Source organism: Microcaecilia unicolor, chromosome 1, assembly GCF_901765095.1.
Source record: "Microcaecilia unicolor chromosome 1, aMicUni1.1, whole genome shotgun sequence".
Taxonomy (NCBI): domain Eukaryota; kingdom Metazoa; phylum Chordata; class Amphibia; order Gymnophiona; family Siphonopidae; genus Microcaecilia; species Microcaecilia unicolor.
Window position 1 is genome coordinate 312,912,328 of NC_044031.1, and position 6,000 is coordinate 312,918,327.

Sequence of the window (6,000 nt, forward strand, 5' to 3'; positions counted from 1 at the left end):
GCAAATGACCAAATCACGTGGTGTGTAAAATAATGTACAAAGGTGTATCGCAAGTACAGTACATGTTGTTCAGGCCATCCGGGTACGGAAATATATGAGGAACGCATATATGTGTCAACTACAGACATATCATGCTGCTCCACCCATACTTTCATCATATGTGCCCATCTGAATGTCCGGATCTGCATGCACTGTACACCTACTGAACATGCAGTAAATGCATATTGTGTATATGTGAAAAGGGTCGGGTGGGGTGCGTCATACTCATCTATATAAGGCACGTTTCACACTCCTGCAGGCATGTGCACGTCAAAGACGTCTATGCTTACGAGGGCGTCCACGTGCTGATAGGGGCCATATATGGAATGGTCATCCATATATGGAGCTGTGCATGAAACGACGTCCCTCACGCAAGGTCGTCTATATAAGGCACTTCTTTTCCAACACGTGGAAAAATGGCACAAAGGCGAGAGCCCAATTTTGGCGAGGAGGAGAGTTTGCTCCTCGTCAGGCTGTGCGTAAGGCACCGCCACACCCTCTTCATACAGCACCACCACCTGCCCCCCAGGCTGCAGGCCATGCGAGCCTGGTCCCGCATCCGGGAACGATTAGAAAGGTAAGGTTATGGCCCAACCCCCCTCCCCTCCTGTACCTACACATATAACAGCTCCGTCATCAATGTTACCACCAGTAACTGGAGTGTCCATGCAAGGATCATGAGTAATATAGGAACATGCACAATCACTAATAATTTGTATGTTATTTAAACGACCACCATTCCCACATCCCTACAAGAATGTATTTCGTTAGGTTAGTATCGTGACTATGCTATTAGTGTTATGTGAAAATTTCGTTAGTTATGTGAAGGCCACATTTTCCAACCCCTCTTTGCAGCCAGTGGGTTACAACGCCTCCGAATAGTGGAAGCATGAGACCAATGAAACCTATACCATACTTTATAACATGGTCATGATAACACATATAAAGTAGTTTAACAAGCATACATTATAATGTATACAAACGGTACTGTCTGGCCTCATGCCCACCTCTCTGGCATCATCTGCATAGGAACCAACTCGGTGGCTGCTGTGGGTGCTTCACCACCCCACCCCCAATATCAAATATGTATGGAGGGAGGGGTCATCTCCACTGGGGGTTCCACCCCCCAAAATGGTAAAAAGGTGGCTCCTATGATTCACTACCAATGGAGGTGCCCCCCCCCCCCCAACACTGTAGACCCTCTCTCTCTGGTATGTGAATAGCAAATGAATGTGTGCAGAGGACAAAAAGGACCAACACCCCTGACCCCTGCTCTACAAACTTATATCTTACAGACGCTTTGGAGTCCACCGGGACCTCGAGTCCCTAAGGAGGCGGTTCCGCCGGGTAAGGCGGGAGAGGCCCGACCTCATCCGGGCGGTGCGAAGGCACCTCAGGGCTCGCCATAAGTATTCAAAAACAGGACACCTGTACACATTACTACATACATTTCATGAATAAAGCAAATGTGTTGTACAATATCACTTCCCATGTGCCTAATAGCCACCTAGTAATACCATATCTGTCCCAGATCAAGGATGCAGGTTGCAGGGGTTCTCCCATGAGCGTGCTTGCAACGTCCGACCATCCCCCCGAGATGAATGAGATGATATGCCACACTTTACTATTCCCCTTATTGTGGTGGCTGATTACTGTGTCCTGGTACAGGTGCCTGAGGCCCTACTTTTACTGCATGTTATGGCCTAAATCACATAAAAGAATTGTGCTCAACACCCTTCCCACTGCCCCCCCCCCCAATAACTCCTACAACAACTGCCCATCAACCCCTCGTTGCATCTCACAATGCAAACATGCTGGTCAGCAATGAATTTGGTATGCCCACATGTCCTGCGTGGTGTGTGTCAGAGGAGGGTCCAGGGTTCTGTTTCATGTCATCTGATGCAGCTCATTCCCCGTGGGCATAGGCTATGCCTTACCACACCCTGCCCCATCCCCTGCCTCACGCCACCCAGCTACTGCACTATGCAAGCCATGGTGTATGCACTGATCTCAATCACACTCCTTTTACATACACAGGGCTCCACCAGCAGGAAGTTGAGCGGCAGGATGAGGAGGGCCACCACCTCCAGGAGGAGGAGCAGGAGGAGGAGCAGGAGGAGGAGCAGGAGGAGCAGGAGGAGGGGCACATGGAGGAGGAGGAGGAGCAGCAGCCAGGCCAGGAGGCAGGCCACCAGGGAGAAGAGGAGGAGGAGGACTCGGAGGAGGGAGTCCTCATCATAGACATTCCTGAGGACCCCTCCCCACCTGCAGCTCCTTATGAGGGCTCTCCCTCCCCACCTGCAGCGCCATCGCCTGGCCCACCTCCATCCCCTGGGCCAGCTTCTGTGTCCCCTGGCCCACCTCCATCCCCTGGGCCATCTTCCGTGTCCCCTGGCCCACCTCCAGCCTTTGGCCCGGCTACGGTAGTGCGCCTCCTGCAGCAGCTGGTAGATGGCCAGCACCAACTTATAGTTGGCCAGCAGCAACTTCTAGTTGGCCAGCAACAGCTGCTGCAGGAGGTGACAGCCCTACGGCAGGGCAATGAGCAGCTCCAGGGCCCACTAAGGGTACTGCTGGGGCTGCTCATTGCCCTGCTACAGAGGGCCTTACTAAGAGGGCTTGGCCGCCCTTAATTTAAATAGGGGGGGCCTGTTGGGGTTGTGTGTGTGGGGGGAGGGAAATGTTGGGGTTGTGTGTGTGGGGGAAGGGAGGGAATTGTTGGGGTTGTGTGTGGGGGGGGAGGGAAATGTTGGGGGTTCTGTGGGGGGTGGGGGAGGGAATTGTTGGGGTGTGTGGGGAGTTGTGGGGGGGGAGGAGGGCATTGTTGGGGTTATTTTGTAGGGGTGGGGGTGGGGGGGGGAAATAAATGTTTGTTATAATATAACTATCAGGGTGTGTGTGTGTGTGTTTGTCTCCCTTGTGCATTACATATCACCAAATGGTGCTGTTGAGTTGAGAGGAAGGAGGCAGCAATATGCATAGCATTAAATGTGCTGTGTGAATGAGAAGGTGATGTATGTCTGAGAATGTTGGCCAGACAGAACGCCACCTGTTCATTCCAACCTGCATGGCTATATATGTGCAGGGGGGTTGGGCCGGGGAGGCTGGCTGGATATTTGTGTTCATGAATAAAAATGGCCAGCCAGCATCTCTCTCTCCCTTCCTCCCTCCCCTCCACCATACTGACCCACAATACAGAGTGCCATCAATAAGAGATGAATATTGTACCACGTGTGATCTGCCAGGTACACACTTCCACATAACTCCAGGTACCACATACACAGTGTTTGCTGTCTGATGGACACATATCCTTACCCACAAGCCACATTGGTGGGGGGGGGGGGGGGGGGCAAGAAGGACCTACAAACAGCTGGCTCATATTTTCACATTGAATACATCAGCTATGGTATATAATGCTGAGGAGCAAAAGGGAAACAATGGGAAACCCAATAGATGGATGGTTACTTCATCACAGTTGCAATGTAATACTTGTGTTAGGGAAGGGCACAAATAAAAATGGTGCTCATTATTTGCAGGTGTGATCACACTTTCTCCAGTAGTTGATCAAGGTGTGTTACATTCAAGTATTCTGGGTTTGTGTCAAACTTTGTCCCTGAAGTGACTTGCCTTAGGTGGGATTTGAACCAGCAACCTTATGATTATAAGGCTGGTGCTCTAACCACTAGGCCACAGCAGCCACCAGGCTTTAGCCACCACCAGTTACTTTGAGTTGGTACCTGTACACACACCCCTCTCCCTCACCACCACGTCATAGGCCTCAGTGGCACTACCTGTAGCCACCTCGATCATTTTGTCCAGGCTACCGATTAAAAACAATGTAATGTGCATGTTCCCTACCCTACTACCTATGGAGCAATTTAGGAAGGTGTTCCATAATGTGCTATACACATCCATTGCATTAATCATTCTCCCCTCCCCCGCCTATGGACCTTGAGAATGGGTGGCCACTTCATAAATGGGGACTGGGGTACACCACATAAACAAGGAAGATGGAACCTACCGGGAACCAATACAGCACCTCCAACAGCTGGCCCACACCACTGAGGACCTGCCAACCCCACAGTACAGTGCACAGGAACCTGGTGAAAACAGAGCTACCTAACATCTGACTGCAGACTACATACATACAGTGAATGCACACTCCTTGACTATGAGCACAAAGAGAAGAGGTGGCAGACAAATGAGAGCTTACCATGAACGTCTGTTTCAAGACTGTGTAGTGCGCCTTTTATCTTCTAGAACATTAGCTGCACATCTCCCTGATTGAAATGACCGTTACCGAGGGGTGCATGATTTGGGGTGAGTGTAGCAAATTCGTGGCCCCCACACACTGCCTGCTACAACCAGGCAGAGAGAATGGGAGAAAGGAAGGGAGCATCAGGCGATGTGGAAGAGAGGAAACGGAAGGCGTGGTGGCTGAGGGCCAACAATAATTCCCCCCCCCCCCCCCTAAATACACAGGTGTACCCAAGCATGCTAAGTGAGGGTAAAACCCTGTAAATGATTATTACGAACAACCGGCAAGGTCTCAGTGCAGGAAATGGCAGGTAAAATGGCAATGAAGAAAGGGAAGGCAGGTGGAGACGCCCATACTTTACTACTCATAATCGAAACCATGTGTTCCTAATCGCTATCTGAGCTGGGCACGCTTAGGAATTATGTGTATAATGGAAAAAGAAACGCCCATATCAGAATCGCCTATTCCCCCGTCTCAATGGGCGTTCTTGGCGCCCATATAAACGCCCACTCCGTATTTTTGAAAATCCCATTGGTACAATGCCACCACGCATGCCGCCGACCCGGAAGGGTAATTTTCTCGAGGCAGAGGTGGAGCTCCTGGTGCAAGAAATTGTACAGCGGCACCGGAGTCTGTTTGCTCCCACAGGGCAGAGGCTGGCAGCAACAGTAAAGCAGCGGGAATGGGAGGCAGTACGGGACAGCCTGAATGCTGTCTTCCATGCTGGGAGAGACGTGGAGGACTGCAAGAGGAAGTGGCGGAAGCTGAGGAGGGATGTTCGGAGGAAGGCGGGGGCCAATCCCCCAGGCAATGACACTGCCAACCTTACACCCATGGAGCTGATGGTGTACTCCCTCCTACCCCAGGAGGGCATCCACGGGATTGGCTCCATGGACACCTCGGGCCAGGCTGAGGACTCAGGTAGGTGTTTCATTATGCAGTTGGGGTATCTGTTGTGCTGCAGTACACTTGTGTTATAGAAGTTGGGGTCAGGGGGAGGGAGGTGAGGAGTGGGGGGCAGGAGGAGGGAGGGAGATAGGTGGGGGGGGGAGTATCTCTGGCTGTCTTTATGTATAGTAACAGGCCACCTTTATGATGCTGTTTTGACCTGGTAACCCCTACTCACTAGCTCTCTACCCTTACTCCCTATCCCTACCATTGTCATTGGGTTTCCTCTTACTTGTCCTGTGTGCCCATATTTATAGAATTAATTGTAAGCTCTATTTGAGTAGTGGTAGTGGTCATGTGTGTTATAGGAGCAAGCAGACAGGGTGGGTGCTGTGTGTGTGTGTGAGCACCCCCAATATTGAGGAAAGATCATGTAGCTGTGCAGGGAGGAGTGTTGGTCACTGGGCTTAGCACCCCCAATACTACTTTCCAGTTGGCTCCTATGGGTGTGTGTAGGTTACTACTGTGGCAGAACTCTGGGGGCCGTCCTTCCCTACTACTTCCTCCTATTTTCCCATTACCAAACTGTGCCTAGTTCCTCCTGTGACCTCTGTGCTCTACTGAGTGTGGGCCACATGCATTCAACTGAAGGAGCCTGTAATGGGGGTCATAAAGCAGTTCTATGCAGTTTAGCAAGTCAGTAGTAACACAACACATGCTGCAATGTTGTTCAATTTAACAATTATACAACTAACAGCTTGTGCACAACGTTGTGAGTGGTGTCCTTCTCTTGGCTGCTCATCCACCACCTCTAC